Below are 22,973 nucleotides of genomic sequence, written 5' to 3'. Positions count from 1 at the left end.
TCTCATTGCGCTATCATTACGGCCCTATAGACTGTGGTTGATACCAGTTAGGTGTCTAGCAATTAGTTCGGTCCGTACCAGTAAATTTGCAATTACAGATCTACTTTTATTTTGGTGGGGGAGTCTCAGCATCGAGCTCTTGGAATACAAAATGGTAATAGAATAGTGCGTATCCATTGCACCACTGCTCGTAAACACATATGGATGGCATCCAACGATTCATTTTGGCAAGATCTGTGAAAATTGAAAATGCGGTTTTTATCTTTAAGATTTTTACAGCAATACTTGGCATCAAGGACAATTCTGTTTATTCTGAACAGATTGACACCTTCACACCCTACTGTTTTCAATGTTCGGTCATTTTATTATTTCAATGATCTGGTAATTCTACACTTAAAATTTTCTCGTTAGCATCATGAACCATTTGGTTTTCACTGTAAGGAGTTCACAAATTTTATGCAAGGTTTTATGATTTATTTTGAAAATTTTGTGAATTAACGTTTTAATGTTTCTATTAAAAACTCAAGCAATGAATATTCTACACTTTATCTAATCTGCCATTCTTCACATACTCCTGTTTATTGCTGATAAATTGCGTGCACTAAATTTTTTAAATTTACATCAGCAAGCATTCCCTTTGGGTCTGAGCTATTTGACTTTTTGAACCTACTTTCAGCCATTTTTTCCTATTTACACTTCTGTATGCATCGATGAATAACAATTATCTTAGCTTAATAATTCCTATGAAATACCATTCAATCATCAATCACCATAGCCACACCTTACATATTTGTAGCCCAACCCCCAGACTTTTTGCAACCGTTGCCGACAATACGGACTCTTAAACACCTAAAGAGAGTATAAACTCTCGCTTAATGATGCACTTACCCAGCCCCAGGTGCACATAGTTGCATCCGAGCAGATTACATTGAAATTTTTAATACATTGCAGACTGCGTCAAAATATGCATTGTGCTCATATATTAGCTTCAGTTCCGCGGCTGGAATTTCTAGTAAATAAGAAATTTTATTGTATGTTAAAATACGTCAATGCATGCAGACTTCGACAAATCCTTAATGGGTACGCACAATGATAAAGTTCTGACAATTCCCGCAAAAGCGAACAATGAAGAAAGGGTAGCAGCTCCACCAAAGAACCAGGCCCAGAGGTAACACACAGTGTCAGCAAAATTATCGCGAAACGCGAGGACTTATATCAGAGATTGTCTATACCTAGCTCGAAAAGTAATCAGTTTAGTTTGAAAAATAAACCAGTGACCAGGCCGCAAAAACTGCGCTTCTCATGCTACAAGTTGTCCAGATAAGTATTTACAGACGACCAGGTGCAGACTTTGCATTGCAGGTACATTCCATAGGCTGGAGATCTTGGAGCCTCAGCGAGGTGCCGACAACGTCACATCCCAAACAGCCTACAGAATCTACATGCGACGCCTGCTTTGTCCCTTGGTCTGTACAATAGTATGCCAAGCCAGACGCCAGACATCAGACAAAGAAGTAACATGGATATCTCGTCACAAGCGGTAGACAGAACGAGTGTGCACTCACCGCAGCCCGAGCATTGCTCACCCTGGTACCCTCATCACTTCCTTTATATGACCACTACCAGCCCTTCACTACATATCCCGAGATACTGCAACAAGCCCGCTTAGCGCGACAATCATTCCCTGCAGTTGCTAAGGAACTCGATAATTCAGAATTGTCACCTTATCATCCCCATCAGCCGGACTGTACCCAGTGCAAGGCGAAGGTTTCTTCCATATTCCTACGATTATCCCGTACCTACCTTCTGGCTGTGTCGACGTGACCCCTGAGAGCTTCTTAACCTATGCGTATATATGCGTTATAAAGCATATATACTATGTGTTTACCCAAAGGAAAAAACAGCGCTAAATATTAGACAGAACACACAGGAAGACGTTCATTTTTCTGTGTGTTCTGTCGAATATGTAGCGCTGTTTTTTCCTTTGGTTAAACGCAATGTCAGACCAACTAGCCCAGCAAGAGATACTGTTGAACGCATATATACGCTCCTCTGCCATCATTACGTTTTTGCAGCATTATTTGCTGCAGTTATTCATTAAACGAAATATTGTGAGGTAATCATTCGTGACTTGTCGCGTTACCCCTTTGTAACAATGAGCACTCCCTTCGTAGACTCTGGCATGATGCATGTCAAACAAATAATTTTCTGTGCCGGAGTTCCCGGGTTCGAACCCGATCACGGCGGCTGCGTTTCGATGGACGCGAAAAGTGGCGTCCGTGTGCTGTGCGATGTCAGCGCACGGTAAACATCCTCAGGTGATCAATTACTCTATAGCCCTCCACTACAGCTCCCCTTTCTCTCTTTCCACTTTCAGTCCCACCTTCCTCTCTTCCATTACGGCGAGGTTCAGGTGTCCACAGAGCAAGTGTGACAGATACTGCTCCTTTCCGTTCCTGTGAACCCCATTCTCTCTCTCGCTCTCTCTCGACTCAGCCACGCTACCACAGTGGAGAGCTACGGCGTAATTTCGACCACCTGGGGATATTTAACATGCACAGGCATCGCACAGCACTCGGACACCTCTCCCTTTTGGCTCTATCGAAACACAGCCACAGGCGTTAGGGCTCGAGCCCGGGTACTCGTCCTAGAACGCTAGTGACCTTTGATGCGTTTAACGGAAAGCTGGTTGAATTTCATGCAACAATCGGTCGCCAGGTGCCCGTGTCCTGTGCGATGCCAGTGCACGTTAAAGAACCCCAGGTGGTTGAAATTTCCGGACTCCTCCACTACGGCATCTCTCATAGCCTGAGTTGCTTTGGGACGTTAAACCCCACCAACCAACCAACCAACCAACCAACCAACCAACCAACCAACCAACACACCAACCGACCGACCGACCGACCGACCGACCGACCGACCGACCGACCGACCGACCGACCGACCGACCGACCGACCGACCGACCGACCGACCGACCGACCGACCGACCGACCGACCGACCGACCGACCGACCGACCAACCAACCAACCAACCAGCAGCCAAAGCTTGCGCTGCACATTAGGTTTAGCCGCGTTGAAACCTCAAATTTTTTCGCGAGGTCAGTACAACCGAAACTGCAATAAATGCTTCGAAAGAACGACATCAGAACACATTCTCTAGAACTGTTGAAATGATCCGGCTGCGGCAGATATAATACAGCTCCCTTTTCCTGAGCGGTGGGAAGCCGTGCTGGTCAGCTCGGAATCGATGATCCAAATACGGGCCATCGAGCGGGCTAATAAGGTGGCCGCCAGCCATTGACTAGTGGCCCTCTGGTACCGTCTTTGCCAAAAATAACCAGGCTGCAAGTTTTTCTTGTCGCTTGTATTCTAAAGCCAACATGGATTCCCGTGTCAAAACTTGTTAATAAGTGAGGACAGGAGCTCGCCTTTACTTTGCACAGATTTACAGGTTCAGAAGTAGTACGAATTCTCTACTAACCGTCTAAGAAGCGGAACACGCAGCCTGGTTACTTTTGGCAAAGACTGTACGTCTGCCTTAGATCTGCATGAGCGACGAAATAATGTTTTGCAATTGAATCCAAATGGAACAGCAATGACGTCAATACTAGTGAAAAATGCACAGCTGGCGCAGCGGCGACGGCACCTCGGTGTGACTCGCGCAGCGGAGGAGTCGGCGGCGGCTCCGCGCTGCCCTTCAGATGTGCGCCATGTGACGTCCACGCTTCTCGCGCGTACGCAGTTGGGGCTCATCAGAGCTCAGCGAAATCGCTCAGTCGTAGCGTAGTGTTGCTTACGGAATAAAAAATAACGTTTACCAATTTTAATAGTCACGATTGAGCGGTATGGCTTTAGAGATAGTTCATCATGCGAAGTTCAAGAGCTCAGTAGACATCAAAATGACATTAACACAACTAAGTGAATAAAGTGTACGAAATTGCAGACAGAGAAGAAATGTGGCGGAAGAGCATTGAAGTAAACCCTGTGGAAGGAAAAAAGGAACAGCTGGGCGCCCCCGCCAATTGAAGAATCGCCTTTGCGGCGCGATTGACTCTTGTTTCCTATGCACGGCGCCCATTGTATCGTCTGCAAGCTGCCCGGTAGGAGAGGATAATGTACACGGCTAGCTAAATAAATGCATGTTCGTGCATATACGTTACGCTTTTTATTCTCTTAGTGTAAAAAAGTAATCTTTGAGAAAGTTTTAAGACATCATAATGCTGGAAGAATATTGTCAATATGCCCTGTACACCCTGCGGTAGCCGTCTGCTCTAACAATAGATGTTTCCCAACTCGCCCAACAAGTACCTTTGTACGTCTGCTTGAGTTTTTACTTGTCGCAGGCATTGGGTGTATAAAGCGCACCAGTCAAGCTTCTTTTTTGTATCAGTTCGCCCGCCATGTCGAGAGTGCCACGCTTTGAAAGGGTGCGTACCATCACCGTCCGTCTGTCTTTTGACGTAACCACCACCGCTGCATTTGCTCACTGTGTTTTCGGAGCGAGGCGTTCGCGCAAAAAAACCCTGGCGTTCTCTTCTAGTTTCCGGGCCATGGCATTGGCCCGCGCGGTGCGCCTCTCGTCGTCCTTGCCCGGCATCATGTTCCGGGGAAGGAGTTTGCTCTGCATGATCATCTTACAGTCTTCCGGAAGGGCTTCCTTGAGGGGTACTGGCTCAATCTGCCATCCTATCTTGCGTAGGACGGCTCGTCCGTGTTTCGTATGAGTCAGCAGGAATCTCTGATTAGAGAGGTGGGCTTCAATAAACTCCTCCACCGTGTTGTGGGCGGAGAAATTTATGAGCATGAGCGCAGCTGCAGCACGCGGTATACATCGCAAGCCCTTTGTTCAGCTATTTAGAGAAAATCTGGAGATTGTGCCTGGGAGTGAATATTTCCTTTGCTTAGCGAACATTCGTTCCAGTGCTCTCCAAGTCTCTAATTGGGCGTTAATAATCGCTCTTGTAGCGTAACTTCTCGTAGCCTCGTGACATTCTTATGGTAACTGACTGTCATGTAATCTTATCGCTTAACACTCTCATAGCCACTTGACGTGACTGTCATGCAACTCCTATCAAGTGACCATGTCACTTGACACTCTCATGGTAATATTGCCACGTGCCTAGCGCCGCGCGACCGCCATGCTTGGTGCCGACGACGACGAAGCGGTTGTTGGCACGAGCGGCGCGCTGGTGCTAGACACTGTGATCGGAACTACAAGCCGACCTTATTCTCGGATCCTCGGCTACGTGTACCTTCACGGCTCCCTCTGACTTGAGTCATGACAATATATTTTACCCGTTGCACAGACATTTCTGTCACCCAATTTATGACCCATGTCTCTGCACTTTTTGCAACCCGCCAGTCATGAGTGGCTCTTGACTTTTGTATGACTCCACACAAACCCTTCACAATGGCTTAAGTTATGAATTTTAGATCATCAATCTGATCTTGGCTCATGTCTACGGCGATATAGGTTTGTAGCGTACCATCGTGATCCGGCCGCTGAAGACGCCGACGATTCCAGCACGCCTGCCAGGCACGCGCAGATTAGAATTCGTGGCTGCTCAACTCAATGCCGGTGGCGCACTCTTCCATGCTCTCCTGGCTGTGCGGGTCCTACCAAATATATTTTGGCAACTCGGCATTGATTTGTGCATGTGACTAATCTGCACAAATTTGGTGACTCCGGTCTTCGAGTCTGCGCTCTCTGCTCCTGCGGTGCCCTTCAATCAGCCGCTTTGCTCGAACCATCATCACCGGGAGCTCGAGACCCCGCCTAGCTTCCATAGTGTTAGCCATGACCATGGAACCCTCCACTCATGAATCGTCTCCGTCGTTTCTCATGCCGCAACCTCACGAGTCCGCGGGCTCCGCATTAAATGATTAAAGCTCCCCAGGTCGTACCTCATCATTGAGGTTTGGTTGCACCGCCACCACGTCACTTCGCAGGTGATAATATGCTACAGAACGTCATTGGTGGGCTCACGCCTATTACTCTTGCGGTCCTTAGCGAGATCCTCTGATGTCCGCTTGGCGATCTCTTTACGATTATTTTGTAGCGTCGCTCATCCAGTGAACTTCTAAATCCAGGTGTGGTTGGGAAAGCGTTTACAGATCGTATTCCCGCTGCATACTGATAGTTTTGAGAGAAATTAATGGTAGTCTTAGCATAAAGCAATTACCTAGGAAAATGGTTAGGGGATATAATGATTTTTGCAACGCAAGGTGAGTGCTTTTTATCCCGCTTTTTACGATTTCGTTTTCAGTAAATCATCACTTAACTCCTTAAAGTTTTTATTAGTAACATGAAGCATCGAAAGTTTTACCCTTTTATCTAATTTTCCACTTTTTCAGTTACTTGATTTCATTTTTGATCAATAAGGTACAAAAAATTTTCTTAATTTGCATCAGCAACCTCTCGGTTTTCATTCTGAGCAATAGGGCTTTTTGTAGTCTCCTTTAACCAATTTGTCTCTTTTTTTAATTTCTTTCATTTATGCATCAATATCGCAATAACTAAGTATTGCCTATGAAACACATACCAATATTAATTGACCAAAACCATACCTTACATGATATTTTTAGCCAGCCTCTCAACATGTCCGCCAAGTGGTGCCTAGATTTACGACTGCAAAACAACCAAAGAGCATTAGAAACTATCGTTTAATAGTACACTTGCCACGCCCATAGTTGCATGCGAGCAGTTCAGCAGAAATTTTTGATAAAAAGCAGAGTGCGGAAAAATATGCATTGTTATCAAACAAGCTTCATTCCCGCGGCACGAGTTCCTAGCAAAAACATAATTTTTATTTCATACAAACAGAACACAATCAATGCAGCGTGGGACAAATCCTTAACGGATACCCACTAAGATAAAGACACGACAATGCACGCAAAAGCAAACAATAAAAAAGAACTGCTCCACAAAAAAAATAAAATGGCACAGAGGTTTCACATCGTATCTACAAGCTTATCATTAAATGCAAGTGCTTACATTACCATTTGTTTAAAACGTTTTGTTAGTCATTATACATTGACATGTGTCACTATATATGACCAAACCAAAACTGAAAATGAACGCGGTTAAGAACAGGAGACACCGCCCATAATGTACCTGATGTCGAAGAAGTGCATCAAAATTAACTGTATTCGGCAAAAACATTCACTGCTCGTGATAATAATACATAGAATTTTGAATGAAAATTTAAATCTAATTATACACAGTGTACAATTATTTGTGAAATAAATATAGCTACAAAGATATACAGCAATCGCAAGCACAATGTGTATTACACATCTGTTTCGTGTTTTATCCCCTTCATGGATCACTGCCTTGTCGTGACGGAGGGGCTTGCGAAACTCGATGAAGTCGTGAGCTCTGCTGTGTAGGGCCACCCAAGATAGACAGGTCACGGCAGAGAGTTCTGACAAAATGTGATTCACTGGAGAAGGTAATGGCAACCCACTCCAGTATTTCCTGCCAAGAAAACCCTATGGCCAGTCACAATACCATTATCGATATGGCGCCGGAAGATGAGCCCCCCAGGTTGGAAGGCGTCCCACATGTTACTGGGGATGAACAAAGGGCGATTCCTAGTAGCTCCAGCACGAATGAAGCTGCTGGGCTAAAGCCAAAAGGACGCTCAGTTGTGGATGTGTCGGGAAGCGACCGGAAAGTCCGATGTTGCAAGGAGATATATCACATAGCAACGTCGAATGTAAGATCTATGACGCAAGGTAAACTGGATATCGTCAAGCGAGAAATGGACAGATTGAACATTGATATCTTGGGTATCAGCGAGCTCAAGTGGACCGGAATAGGAGAATTTAACTCCGGCGACCATTTTGTCTTTTATTGTGGGCACGAATCCAAGAGAAGGAATGGGGTCGCTCTCATAGTAAACAGAAGAATGGGCAAAGCAGTGCTAGGGTACAACCCCAAAAACGACCGAATGATTTCACTTCGGATCCAAGGTCACCCTTTCAACATAACAGTTATCCAAGTCTATGCACCGACCACTGCTGCTGAAGAAGCTGACGTTGAGAGATTTTATGCGGACCTACAATGCCTTTTAGACCGCACCCCATCATCAGACGTCGTTTTTCTCATAGGAGACTGGAATGCTAAGGTCGGGAGTGAAGAAATATCCGGAATTACAGGCAAGTTCGGTCTTGGTGAGCCAAATGAAGCTGGGCAGAGGCTAGTAGAGTTCTGTCAAGAAAACAACCTGACCATAGCGAATACTCATTTTCAGCAGCACAAGAGGCGCCTGTACACATGGATTTCACCGGAGGGTCTGTACAGGAATCAGATCGATTATATTATTTGCCGGCAGAGATGGAGAAGCGCTATACAAGCAGTAAAAACAAGGCCTGGGGCCGATTGTGGCACCGATCATCAGCTGCTTGTTGCCAAAATTAAGCTTCGATTGAGGAAAACGCAGAAAACTAGAACGCCTTTCAGGTATGATCTTGATCAGATTCCATTAGATTATGCTGTGGAAGTGAGGAATCGATTTCAAGAATTAGATCTAGAAGACAAAGAGCCCGAAGAGATGTGGACTGATGTTCGTGATATAATACAAGAAGTTGCTACTAAGGTAGTTCCAAAGCAAAAGAAATGCAAAAAAGCAAACTGGTTATCTCAAGAGGCTTTGCAAATAGCTGAGGAAAGGAGGATGGCAAAAGGTATGGGGGAAAGAGAAAGATACAAGGTTCTCAATGCGGATTTTCAGAAAATAGCAAGGAGAGATAAGAATGCCTTCCTGAACATACAGTGTCAAGCAGTTGAGGACAACAGCCAATTAAGGAACACAAGAGCTCTGTATAAGACAATCAAAGATATCAAAGGAAGCTTCTGTGGTAAGCTGGGCGTGATAAAGGACAAACGAGGCAAGGACCTCACTGAAGCCTCAGAGATAAAGAAGAGGTGGCAGGAATACACAGAAGAACTGTACAAGAAGGACCCGGATGTTCAAACCCAACATAGGACGGTTGTGATTACTGATCTCGAGCCGGGCATCCTGAAGAGTGAAGTTGAATGGGCCTTAGCCAGCCTTGCTAAGAACAAAGCTAGCGGAATTGATGGTATTCCAGCTGAGTTGCTTCAAAACCTCAACCACGACGCTGTTAACACACTGCATACATTATGTCAAAAGATTTGGACAACCCTGCAGTGGCCGCAGGATTGGAGGAGGTCAGTTTACATCCCCATTCCAAAGAAAGGCAGTGCCAAAGATTGTTCCAACTACCGCACGATCGCGCTTATTTCGCATGCTAGCAAGGTGATGTTAAAAACCCTGCAAGGTAGGCTGCAGCAGTATGTGGATCGGGAGCTTCCGGACGTGGGGTTTCGCAAGGGCAGAGGAACTAGAGACCAAATTGCCAACCTTCGCTGGATCATGGAAAAAGCAAGAGAGTTCCAGAAACCCATTTACTTCTGCTTTATTGATTATGCGAAAGCGTTTGACTGCGTAGATCACAGCAGATTGTGGCAAGCTCTCCAAGAGATGGGAGTTCCAATTCACCTCATTTGTCTCCTCAGGAACCTTTATGAAGGGCAAGAGGCCACAGTCAGAACTGGGCATGGTCTTACCTGATTGGTTTCCGATTGAGAAAGGGGTGAGGCAAGGCTGCATACTGTCGCCCTGCCTATTTAACCTATATGCAGAGTGCATCATGAGGAAGGCCGGTCTGGACGAGTCTTCAGCTGGAGTGAAGATTGCTGGAAAACGTATAACAACCTTAGATATGCGGATGATACCACTTTAATGGCAGAAAGTGAAGTGGAACTCAAGCGACTTCTGATGCGCGTACAAGAAGAGAGTGAGAAGTTTGGGCATAAACTGAACATTAAAAAGACGAAGATCATGGCGTCTTGCCCTATCAAGGCCTGGAACATCAATGGACAAGAAGTGGAAGCTGTGACAGATTTTCTGTTCTTGGGCGCCAAGATTACCTCGGAAGGAGACTGCAGCCATGAAATTAGGAGACGCCTGCTTCTGGGAAAAGAGCAATGGTTAGCCTTGACCGCCTAGTAAAGAGCAGAGACATTAGTCTGCCAACCAAGATCCGTATAACCCTATAACCCGTGCTATGGTCTTTCCAGTTGTGATGTATGGATGCGAGAGTTGGACTGTGAAAAAGGCTGACTGCCGAAGAATTGACGCGTTTGAATTGTGGTGCTGGCGAAGACTCTTAAGAGTTCCTTGGACTGCCAGAAGATCAAATCAGTCGATATTGTCGACCATAAACCCTGACTGCTCATTGGAGGGTCAAATTCTAAAGTTAAAGCTCAGCTACTTTGGTCATATGATGAGAAGAGAGGAGTCGCTGGAGAAAGATTTGATGTTGGGAAAGGTTGAGGGTCGCCGGAGAAGGGGTAGGCAGCGAACGCGATGGTTAGATGGCATCCTCGAGGCACTGCAGATGAAGTTATGTGATGTTAAGAAGATAGTGAGAGACCGGAAAGCGTGGCGTGACATGGTCCATAGGGTCACGAAGAGTCGGACACGACTGAACGCCTGAACTGAACTGAACTTCGTGTTTTATACAGCTATGAATAGACATAGATGTTTACATCACATTACAGGTACTAAGCTGGTGTGAACACCACCCACACAAGTCCATCCGACACGGAAACGAAATGGCAAAACCAATTGGCAAAGGAACTCTCGATACCCAAGGTATAATATTTCCTCGGTCAGAAAGCTTCCTATCTTATTTTGTAGACGCGAGAGGACAGGAAAAAGCGCACGTTGGGGCCGGCTTGAGACAAGCTCACAGCGAATGACCCATAACGAGAAAGTGCCAGCTACAATCAGCATTCGTGCTAAGGGACCGTGAAGACATCTACCATTTATCTTATATTTACTGATGGAAGACTTCTGAAACCGGCAAGGACTACCTTCCAAAAGATTCTAGCGACGACTTATTGCTGGGCCATGTGTGCACTAAAATCTTGAAGTGGACAGTTAGGGCACTGCGCTTTCCGCACAATGCCCCATCGATGGAGACGCCCACGTGTAGGCGAACCCCCATTCCTAAAGCCAAATAAAGTCACCAAGATGCCGTGGCAAAACGATGCTTTGAGTGATAACCAAGAAACCGAACCCGCCCTTGCCTGCGATCTGCAGGCCCTAGCGGACGAAGTAAAGTTCCCATTGACTCTACTACTCTGTTCACAGAGATGTTTAGATGCGGGAGACATGGTGGGCGTGGCACCTAAATGCCACCTTACACGAATAAAATCCGTTATCCGGAAAGCCTGTGGATTATGTTTGAGCAGTATATCAGGGGACGCTGCTTAACACTTGTGCCTAAAAATAGTAAGCGAGCAACCTCGCTGGGCACTCATCTCTGCAGGAGACGAAGAAGCTATTGCGAATCCAGCAGCCGCGGCAGCAGACAGACGAAGAAGGTAAGTCGAACCCACCATTGGAACGCAGCCTGCCGAGTGCCATATGGCATACCAGTTGCGTGCCCCCTGCCCAATAAGCATTCGGTCAAAAGAGACTGAAGCGAATGTAAAGTCTTGAGAGGAGGACATGTTGTATATGCGAGGTAGTATAATCTGTCGTAGTAAAGAGTGTCGACAAAGTAGCGTTTTTCCAGAATGGATAGTTCTAAGGAGCTAGGCGAAGCCACCTTGCAGCGCACATCGTTTAAAACGGAAATGTATACCGAAGATGCTATCCCGCGCAAGGGTGTGGATTGTGTAGTTATTCGTAATATATAGGACACCAGTGAGGCGTGGTTCTGGCCTGGCAATTAAAATATGTATACTTTTACCAAACTTGAGAGCAGGCCCAGGCACATTGCCGTATCTTTCAAAAAGATGAAAGCAGCACTGCAGACTCGAATCATCTCACAGATACAGCGTAATGTCATCAGCGTAAGTAGTTACTCGCAGCATCTGACAACCTGGGAGAGGGTTGCCACGGACGCTGTGGTCTGTAATAATCGCCATAAAATAGAGCACCAATGTGAGAGCAAACAAAAGAGGCGAGAGGGAACAACCGTTTTGGACACCGTGAGTCACAGGGAGTCCCTTTCCCACCCATTCATCGAAAGTGTCCTTTGATTGACATAATACATGCCTTTAATTAAACACGAAATATGGCAGAAACTGAAAATCATCGAGAACTCCGAATATGTAGCCATGTTCTAGCCGATGACAACCTTTTGCTTGATCTAAAGAAACATGGATAACCCCAGCTAAGCGCCGCTGTGTGTAATAAATAAAGTCACGAGTGATATACGACAACTATATATTTCCCTGTCGTGAACAAAGCTTACCTGATGGCAACCAATGAGGGCGGCCATCTCTCAGCGTCGAACCCCAATTGCTGCAAGAGCCTTGTTGTACACCTTTATAAGCGTGGTCGGCTTCCAGTCTTTTGAACGAGATGATCCAGGGTCACGCTTCGCGATCAAAATTATTCGCGCTCTCCGAAAACTGGCGGGAAAATCTAAACGTTCAAATGTCTGGCGAAGAACGTTCGTCGGTACCGGACTGAGAACGTCACAGAAATCTAAATAAAATTCTACAGGCAGCACAGCATGCCCAAGCGCTCACCCGCGTTTTACTTACTCTAAGACTGTCTTGATCTGTTCTAAAGTGAGAAGTGCACAAAGCACATCATGCATCTCAGGGCTCTCCGGCGGCAAACCAGCTAGCACTGGATGCGTCTCTGCAGCGACAACATCAATTCTCAACATCAACATCAACATCAACGACAACATCAAGTCTGATGGGAAGCAGAGTGGAGCGCACCGCTCAACGCTGAGCTATGAATATAAGTTCTCCACGCAAATCGAAGCACCTCGGGATATGCAGATGGACCACATCTCCCATGCCAGGCAGCCGCAGGAAGGGACGATGTTCCAATAAGGCACTGATAGCGGCTATGTAACTCGTCACATCAGGCATGCATCACAGGGAAGTGCCAAACCGCCCGGTGCGCAATGCGGAGCTTCGCAGCCGTATTTTCCTGCAACCGCGACGCCGTAGTACGCGAAGGTTTACTTAACTCGCATGCGGCAAATTGATTTAAGCGCATCCCACTCACTTTCAGCACTTTAACTTAGCGAGGCGCTCAAAGCTCGCGGCAAGCTCTCAAGCGAACGCGAATCATGTATTACGCCCACATCAAAACGCCACAGACGAAATGAGCCAGCTCTAAGAATGGAAAGAGTGAGCATGACTGGCCAGTTGTGAAAAGTGTGAATAGACGTCTGAGGCAGAGCCAACTTATTAAAACCGTCACACATGTAGAAAAGGACAGCGGCACATACGCGTGGTCGAGCATGCTGGACCAAGACGCCATGTCCACCAGAAACGTGTCCCATGCGCGAGTTGTTGAGGACCAAGAAGCTCAATATGCGCAACCATACGTTGCAGTTCAGTGCGTTGCAAGTCGGTCTCCAGAAGACGATTTAAAGCCTCGAACATCTACGTGTGTGTCTATCACACAAAAATAAATTCATCCACTATTTTAACGTGACGGCCATCCAGAAAATAAACATCCCCACCCTTTAAAGAGGGTATTCGTAACGTATGCATCCATTGGCGCATACATGCACAGGATATGCAATCTCACAGCCGGAAGTGAACAAGCGAACACTAGCACTCGTCCAAGGGATGTGTTTAGCACCACGATTCCAATGCCACTAGAGGGCGAAGTGGCGAACGAAAAGAAGCACTCCAAATAAAACGCGCGCTGTAGACCAATACACCCAAAAAAGTAATAAAATTTGTTTCCTGAAGACACAAGATATGATTTTGTGTTTTCAAAGCCAAATCTACTATTTCTGCCTGCTTTTATTTGCTCCGGAAAGCATGCGCATTTAAAGAATGAAAATTTTGTGTGTAGAAAAAATTTTATGAGAATTTACGGATGGTGACGATAAATGTCCCAAACTGAAACCGACAACAACGTCGAACAAGCGCGTTCGGAGCCAGTTGCTCGTAATCTCATTTACTTCCATGTCTCCTTGTTGAGCCCCATCAATAACGCTGGTTTAATGTGTTGAAAAGCATCACATGAAGATTGTGAAATGGCATCAGGTTTGTGTTTCTGGCAGATTTCAACACCGCATATAAGTCAGCACAAGACCTTTAGGCAAATATTGTTGGGTACGAATTACCAAATTTAAGATTTTTCTTGTTTAAATACTACATTTTGAAAAAGAGCGCACGCAAAAAAAATTTCTCATATTTCTGAAGATTGATTGATTGAATGTCCTTTATTGAATGGTAAGGCTCATGTCCATTAGTTCGATCGCCACTCAAATCATATTGCTGTAACCAGGCCACTAAGCGACCCATACTTGGCAAATACCTGTGTGAGCATCAGTTTCTAGAAGGGAACGGTAGTTCAGGTGGTAGGGTTTGATCTCAGAGCGTCGAGCAGAAAAAGCAGGGCAATCGCACAGTAGATGAGATAGGCCGCCGCGCGGTAGAGTCGTACAGTGGGGGCACGTAATCATTGCCGCGGCGTGTGCCGCCGCATTGCCCCCTGATTCGTCCGAGTGACCTGGGGTCCATTGAATAACGACAGTTCTGGTCGCGAGTTGGTGGCGTTTAAGGAGGCGCTGTATGGCCATAGCAGCTGCAGCTTGTGAACCCGGAGTAGCGATTTCCTTGTAAGCTTCATAGGAATCAGTACGAACACGTATTGAACCAGTTCCTGTGCAAGGCACTCCTGACAAGGCTCCCCACATCGCGACGAGTTCAGCATGAAGAGGGGTAACTTGAGGTAGGTGGCAGGCACAAGCGCCTGAAAAGGAAGGGTTGTCATCGCATACCCAGTCCATAGATGCAAATTCGCTTGTAAACGATACGTTGGTGTATATGTTAGTCGTATCAGAGATTCGCTATTGTCGGTTATGGGCAACGAGAAGCTCCCGGGGAATGACAAAATCGCGGTTTATAGATCGGCGATGGAGGCGTGTGACTACTGGCATCTCCCAAGGGAGAAGAGATGCATATAGGGCTGGTGTTTGGTCGTTACGCTGTTCATCCTAGGCCAGCAGGCGACGCCTTTGGACAGTGCTCTATAGACGAATTCGAACGCGTCTGTGACTCGGAAATGTTGGTAGTGAGCGGTGGAAGAGCGGCCAAACGCTCAAGTTCGGCTATAGGAGTGTGCTTAGGCAGACCGGTAATAGTGCGTAGTGTTGAGCAATGAAGGCGTTCGACCTTAGCGAAGTCAATCTCCGACAGTTGAAAGACAGGTGTGTCACAGAGTATTTTTCCGACCGCCGCTACTCGAGCCATCGCATGGCACGCATGTTGCCGCGCACCGCCGTGCCGGTGTTACAGGCGACGAATAGTGTGTAGCAGTGCTGGCCAAAAGCGTTGTAGCTGATGAACCCATTTCTGGGGACTCTTGCAGCTTGAGATGGGCAGGTCAAGAATGCGGATTTGCCCATTTGAGTAGGTGATAGTTGTTATATTAAGTTTCGTTTTCGGTTTGAATTATTTATTCCCCAGGGGGCGTTTTTTTATTATATATATGTGTGTATGTGTGAACAAACGGGTGTGTTCGTTCGGGACGGCTGGACTCTGCTTCCACCTTCGAAAACACCACAATGGCGACGAGGATGCTGTGAACCTACCCCTACCTACCCCAACCCCGCCGCACCGTCCGGAACCGCCGCCGTGAACTTCACCGGGCTTGCTCCGCCCCCGTTCTTCCTTCCGACGCCCGGCCGTCCGTCATTGCCATGGTTAAGCGTGCACTTCGTGGCATCCGGAGCCGCCGCATTCAAGCCAGAGCAGCGCAAAGCTATTCTTTTGCATTGTTTTGGGGCGGAGGGCCATTGTGTTTATCAGACGTTACATGCAGGGGCAGCGCCGCAGCATCGCCGCAGCAGCACCGTCAGCGCCAAGCGCCGCAGCCCTCGCCCATGACAAGTCGGCCGATCCTGACGAATACAACTCTGCACTCGCCGCATTACGGCAGCAGTTTTCGACGTCGTGCAATGTTATCGTAGAGCGCCATAGTTTTCACCTCCGCAGCCAAAACACAGGCGAGTCTGTTCATGACTTTGTTGTCGCTCCACGGGAGCTAGCCGCACATTGTTCGTTTGCTTCGCAAGATGATGATCTGCGGGATCAATTCGTTGCTGGCGTAGCATCCAACCGCATACGTGAGCGGTTACTGCTCGAGGGTTCCACACTGTCTTTCGAGGACTCAGTTTGATTTGCACTTCAGTTTGAGCAAGCAGCGGAAGAACTAAAGGAGCTTTCTGCTTCATTCTTCAGCTTCAGCTTTCTGCCAATAGCTCTCTTTCAGCAGAGGTTAACGAGGGGCGCGGGCGGCTCACGTGCTCCCCAGCGTAACCGCTCGCCTGAGCGGGACCGAGAACTGAGTAGCTGCTATGGTTCACCACATTGTTTCCGATGCGGCTCGCAGGACCATTTCGCATCAGCGCCATAGAGAAAGAGATTTGTAAAGAGCGGACACCCGGTGAAAACTGGCCCCAGGAAATGACGAGCGACTTATTGCGCTGCCGCCGATTGATGGATGGCGGCACCAGCATTGGCATGCGCGGATGCGCGCGCGACGGCACTCGCTGCAGCGGTAGCCCGCCGGAACAGACGTAGTTGCCGAATGGAGCGAGCGGATGCCTGCTCGTGCCTCGCCGCCCTTGGCGGCACAGACCGCATATTTTCATCTCTCGTGGGCTGCTACGCGGAACGACTGCGCTTTGAAACGAAGGTGAGCAATGTTTTTTCCTGAACTAAGTGCATTTGAAGCAGTTTATTATGACCATGCCGGCCGGTGCCAATTAAGTTTCGCAGCTCATGAACAGGCGCGCCGGCAGTTCAGGCATAGAGAAGTTAAGGAGCAGTTCGTGATGCTCCGGCAGTTTCCAACCGCGGCGAGGTTGAATATGTTGTGTTCTTGCGAAACTGAGCTGCATTTCAAACAGTTTATCTCGGCGGTGCTGGACAAAGTGTCATGTGACGGCACCAAAGCACGCCGTTGCACCAACAAGGCGTATTAGCCTGTCGGGGCCGCCAGACTGACGTGGTTTGCTGAACGGCTAGTTTTCCTAATTGTCGCGTTTAACAGGGAAACGGTAAGGTGAGAAATGTTGCATTCTTGACTTTCTTGTCAAACTGCGCAGTATTTCAGGCAGTTTAGGTCAGTACGGTGGCAACGGCGCTTCACAAAGTCGCGCGTGAAGGGCAAGCTAACAGGCATGACAAGGCATGCTGACCGCAGTGACGTGACATGGCGTGTGGCGGTTTTGCGAACGGCTAGTTTTGCGTGGTGTCGCGTTTAACAGGGCAACTGCAAGGTGAGAAATGTTTCATTCTTCTCAAACTGCGAGGCATTTCGGGCAGTTTAGCTCAGCACGGTGGTCTGCTCTTCGCAATGTTGCGTATGAAGGGCAAGCCAACATGGCGTGCTCGCCGACTGCGGTGAGGCCAGGCCGCGGTTTTGCGAACGGCTCGTTTTGCGTGGTGTAGCGTTGCATTTAACGGGACAATGCTGCAAGCTTCATTGCTTCAGCTGTTCAGTGTTTTTCAGGAATATTGTTAGTTTTGTGGCGAATATTTCACTCACTGTGAAATGCATTTTCAGATAGTTCAGTTAGCCTGCATTTCCTGACCTGTACGTTACAAGAGTAGCATTTGTACCAATTTTACGAAGGACAGCTTTCCTGTTCGGGACCATACCTGCTGCTGCTCACCAAATTTTCAGTACGCACCCACATGCACAGACGTGTGCGCGGTGCAGTGGCCTTACATTTCATTGCAACCTTCTGCATCATTTTCATTCCTTTTCCAACAGCGCTGCATGAACCCACGGACAGCAGCCGAAGCACGGCAGAAGCGACGAGTGAACGGTGTGGCTTTCCCCCAAGCGGCAGTATTCCTCTCTGTCCTAAACAATACAAGTTACCCTTGCTAAGGTAGCCGCGACTGGGACTCTGTAGTGTATGTATAATGCCTGTTTTGTTACATATCATTTGCCGTAATTCGGAAATCAACGTTAGGCTATTTTTTGTCTCTACCTAAGTGCTGTTTCTCGCCTTGTGTATTTTTATTTTTCTGTACTGAGTACATCGCCTAATGTATACCAAGTTTTGTCAATACATCCTTCTACATTTGTTGCATCTCTTATGTGTTTTATATGCAGCAAAATAAAGTTTCATTTCAGAAAGTACTTTTCGTCTTTTCTGCAATACTGTTTTGCAAAGGCTGTGGCGTAGCTGCGTTGGCCAGTTTAGAGAACTGGGAATCTAATTTTCATGTTGTTATGCATGCTGAAAATAAGCAGAAACATAGCAGACTATGTAAAAGCAATATATTACGCCAAAAGGGTAGGGAAGGGCGCTGCGCATGCTAGCATTCAAATCTCGCGCCTTTTAGCAAAACCGGAAGTACTTGCCACAGGCCGCTTGGTGCGCTACAGTCAAATGGGCTGCTAGGCCCTATGGGAGTGTCCGCTCTTTACCAATCTCTTTATGTCAGCGCCGCAGTGCCCAGCGCATGGGAAGACTTGTTGATTTTGTGGTCTCAAAGGCCACTTTCAAAATGTATGCAACCACAAATAAACTCAAATGCAAGACCGAGTCCCTGAAGTTGAGCTTCATGTTTCGTCATGTAGCAGTGCTGTGCAGGTTTTGACTTTGCAGCGTTCCGCACGTAGCGGAATTCATATTCAAGTGCAAGTCGCGAATGACACTTTGGCATTTCTTGTCGATTAGGAGTTGTCTGTTTCAATCCTATCGAAACAAGAATACAGTCGATATTTACAGAGCATTCCGCTGTTGCCTGCTCCGCATGTCACTCTGTTCGACCACTCTCAACGGCCGATTTCCGTGCCAGGTTGTTTCCAGGCAGACGTTCAGTTTAAAGACCGCTTATGTTGTTCACCGAGGAACTTCTCTGATCTGTCTTTCCGGCATTCCAGCCATGGATCTTCGCATTGAGGGTTCTGCTTTTGAATGCTTGCACATGTCTGTTGATCAGCTGCCGACTGTCAATGACCCGCTATCTCGTTCCATTTCCACACCGTCAAGCGAGCAGTCCCGCAACAAAGATTTGCCGCCAGCCTTAGCACATGAGTTCAGTTCGCTTTTCAGTCCGGAAATAGGATTTGCTAAGGGGTTCATCCATCGCATCAAGTCATGGCAAGGCGTGAAGCCTGTAGCTTCCAAGCTTCACCGTCTGAATATTCTCCCCAGTCGCCAGTATCAAAGGAACTTCAGAGGTTACTGAGCCTTGACATCATCGAAGCATCGTTGCTTCTGAATGGGTGTCTCCTATTGTTGTTGTTGACAAGAAAGATGGTAGCATCAGGATAAGTGTAGCATTTCGTGAGCCGAACAAAGCTATTGTTCCAGGCAGTCTCCAATTGCCGCATACCGAGGAACTGCCTCACACTTCGGTAGGCGTTGCACACTTCACAAAACTTGACTTCGCTTTTGCTTACCATCAGGTTCTTTTGCACCCTGACAGCATTCATCACTCAAGACGCTCTTTTCCGCTTTAAAAGAATTTGCTTCGGGTTGGCTTCTGCGCTAGTGGCATTTCAGAAGATGATGGCGACAATCCGCGACCGTTGCCCTGGAGTGTTGTTCTACATCGATGATGTGATCATTTTTGGCAAAAACGCAGAAGAGCACAAGACCGTGTCGCAAAAGATCAAAAAAACGGAGGCCTGAAACTAAACAACAAATGCCTTTTTGACACTTTCGAAGGTGGAAGCAGAGTCCAGCCACCCGAACGAACACGCCCGTTTATTCACACATACACACAAATATATAAAGAAAACAGAAACGCCCCCTGAGAAATAAAGAATTCAAACCGAAAACGAAACTGAATAAAACATAGTCCCCCCTTATTTTTAGTGATTAGTTGTTAGTAGGTATTAGTAGAAAAACCCCAAGACATGCACACTGTACTTATTTACACGTATTTACATATTTACACATGTGTACATGTCTGTCCCAACTAATGGGTCTGGTAATCTTGGAGCCAGGGCGGTGGCCGGGGCTCTGGCTTTGAACGCCGCACTGTCGGCGCTGGTGACAGGTTCGTAGGCTGCTGCTGCAGTATGCCAGGAGACCGAGCCTGTTCCTGGGGGAAGGCGGCTGCAGCTCAGCAGACTGCAGTATGCCCGGAGACCGGGATTGCGGTGTTGCCGGAGGCAGCACGCCAAGAGACCTGGGTTGTGGTGTGGCAGGAGGCAGCACACCAGGAGACCGGGGCTGCGGCGTGTCAGGAGGCAGCATGCCAGTATACCGGGGCTGCGGAACCCTGGAAAGCTTGGAGGCATTCCGTGTACGCCCATCTCCAAGACGAAAAGAAGCTGGTCCCCTCCTCTCGATCACCTTTGTCGGTGGAGAAAAAGCGCAGCCTCCCTTGAACCAGCGTGGTGGTTTCCTGACAAGGACAAAATCGCCTACGGCTATCTTAGTCTTCTTGGCAGCTTTCCTTTTGTCCGTGTAGCATTTGCTGCTCTGCCGTTGACGCCGGACTCTGATGGAGTCGCGCCAAGTCCTTGGCTGGGTCTTCCGCACATCCTGGTGCTGAGAAGCCCAGAACATCCAGCCTGGTTCGGGGCATTGCATCATGTAGCAGAACTGCTGGGGCGACGCCTGTGTGTGCGGAGTACATCGATAAATGGCAAGGTACTCTGTGACTGCTTTCCGGAGTGGTCGTCATTCGAGGAGTGCAACTTGAAGGAAGTTTTTCAGTGTGGGATTGAATCGCTCTATTTGCCAATTCGCGTGGGGATAGTATAGTACACCGACGAAGGCGATAGACGGATGCCTCTGCTTTGCAGGAAGGTGATGAATTCGTGCAATGTGAACTGAGGTTCATTATCACAAACTATCTCTCCTGGATAGCCTTCACGGGCAAAAACACTTATTAAAAGTCTTATACGGGGCTTGTGGACACTTCGCATCAAAAGTTTACTTCTGGCCATTTAGAATGGTAGTCAACAAGTGTTATGACAAATCGGCTGTTGTAAGCTGCATGCGCCAAAGGACCAACAATGTCTAGGCCAAGCTTCAGCCACGGTTGCTCACGCCATTCAACAGTTTGCAACGGAGCGGGTGATGATTGGGCGGACTTATCTGCATCCAGGCAGATATGGCAGTTTTTTTATTGCCATTTCCACTTGCTCATCCATTCGTGACTAGCAGACCCGCTCGCGCAGTCACGCCTTCGTGCGCGTGATACCCGGATGTGTCTCGTGCGCGGTGCTGATGATATGAGCCGTGAGGGAGGTGGCAACAAAGAGGCGCTTTACCCGCAGTAGTAAGTTTTTTCAACAACGGACAGTTCTTCCCAAATAGGCTAGAATGGCTTCGCCTCTTCTGGCATGGACTTCTTTGGCGGCCAGGAATTCAGTACGAATGTCTTGACGGTTTCCAGGCAACCGTCGTGGAGGGCGGCGTGCCTGACCTTCTCTTTGTAACACAGGCTGGCTCAATCAACGAGATTATTTCTTCCTCCTTAGCAATCTCTGCCTCTGAGGTACGTGCTTGCCGCCGAGAAAGTGCATCTGCTACAGTGTTTGTGGAACCCTTGTGGTATTCAACAGTGAAATTGTAGCAAAGCAGTCGGGCACTCAGCGTGCAATTCGGAGTGGGCGTCTTCCATGTCCTTGGGACGACAGTAAGGACACCAGTGCTTGGTGGTCTGTTCGAATAGTGAAATAACGACTCCAAAGGTATGTGTGCCATCGCTCACACGCCCAAATACATGATAGTGTTTCCCGTTCACCGGTCGGATATTTCCTCTTTGCAGTCAACAGTGTACGAGGTGCGAAAGCGACTGTGTGGAGCTCGTCGCCACTTTTCTTTTGCAGGGCTGCTCCCAGTCCACAATGAGAAGCGTCGGTGGACACAATTACTGGAAGTGACGGATCGAATATCTGGAGGACTGTACTGGAGGATAGCATTTCCTTAATCCTGCTTCCACCTTCGAAACCACCACAATGGTGTTGCCTCCATTGTGAAGATGAATCTGCATGCTGGGGTTGGTTTTATGTTTTCCGTCGATACTAATCAATTCTGTTTTATGTGGTGCGAGTTCGAGGCCAATTTTGGTTAGTGTATCTTCAAGACAAAGAAGGGCGGCCTGAAGTTCAGTCTGCATAGAATATTTGTCTACGTAATCCGCTGCCTCAGTCCAGACGGTAATATCATCGGCATATTTAGCGAATCTTGCGCTTGGGCCGAGTTTCAGATTCTCGGCTACGCGTCTCATGGCCAAGTTGAACATTATGGGTCCGAGAATGGAGCCCTGATGTACAACCCTATCCAAGCACTAGGTTTTGGGCACCCGTCCCGGAGCTTTACCTTGTAGCTGAATGGCAGATCCAGATTTGAGCATGAGTACTAGGAAAGCGTTTGGTGAGTTCCTCCCGGATAACCTCATGGCGAACATTGTCTAAGGCTTTGTGTATATTGACAGCCAGGAGATAGTCAGGTAGCGCTTTACGATGAGCTGTATTCAGAACTCTTCGCAAAAGCCAAAGGCAGTCATGAGTTCCGAGGTTAGTGCGGGAGCCGGCTTGAGCTGGATGAAATCCAGGACTGACGTTTTCAATGTAGTGACTAATTCGGGTATGCAGCAGGCGCTCGAAGAGTTTACCCAGATGTGAAGCCAGGGAGATTGAACACAAACTAGGAAGTCGAGGTTTTTTGGCAGGTTTAGGAATAGGCGGAATGAGAGAAAGCTTGGGATCATCCGGTACCGTTCCGGCCTCCCAGTAAAATTAATGATATTGAGAAGGGTATCCTGGGCTGCCGAGTCGAGATTGCGAAGCTCCTGCCAACTGACTCGGTCATGCCCGGGTTTGGCGCGAGGTCAGCGTCTTAAAAGCTGCTTGCAGTTCTCACTTAGAGAATAGGCGATCCAGGTCTGGATCAGGGTTTCTGACTGGGAAAAGGGAAACTGCTGGTGGAGGCGTTAGGCAGGCAAGTGGGAAAAA

General features: G+C 47.7%; 1 pseudogene; it reads left to right on the top strand.

The window, feature by feature from the left end:
* Window positions 1-15,526: 15,526 nt before the first annotated feature.
* On the top strand, window positions 15,527-16,447 carry LOC146181017 (uncharacterized; annotated as a pseudogene).
* The last annotated feature ends 6,526 nt before the right edge of the window (window positions 16,448-22,973 follow it).

Source organism: Amblyomma maculatum, chromosome 8 (assembly GCF_055883805.1).
Source record: "Amblyomma maculatum isolate TAMU_Amacu chromosome 8, ASM5588380v1, whole genome shotgun sequence".
NCBI classification, from domain to species: domain Eukaryota; kingdom Metazoa; phylum Arthropoda; class Arachnida; order Ixodida; family Ixodidae; genus Amblyomma; species Amblyomma maculatum.
Note: the sequence above shows the minus strand (reverse complement) of the source record. Positions and strands in the feature narration are given on the sequence as shown.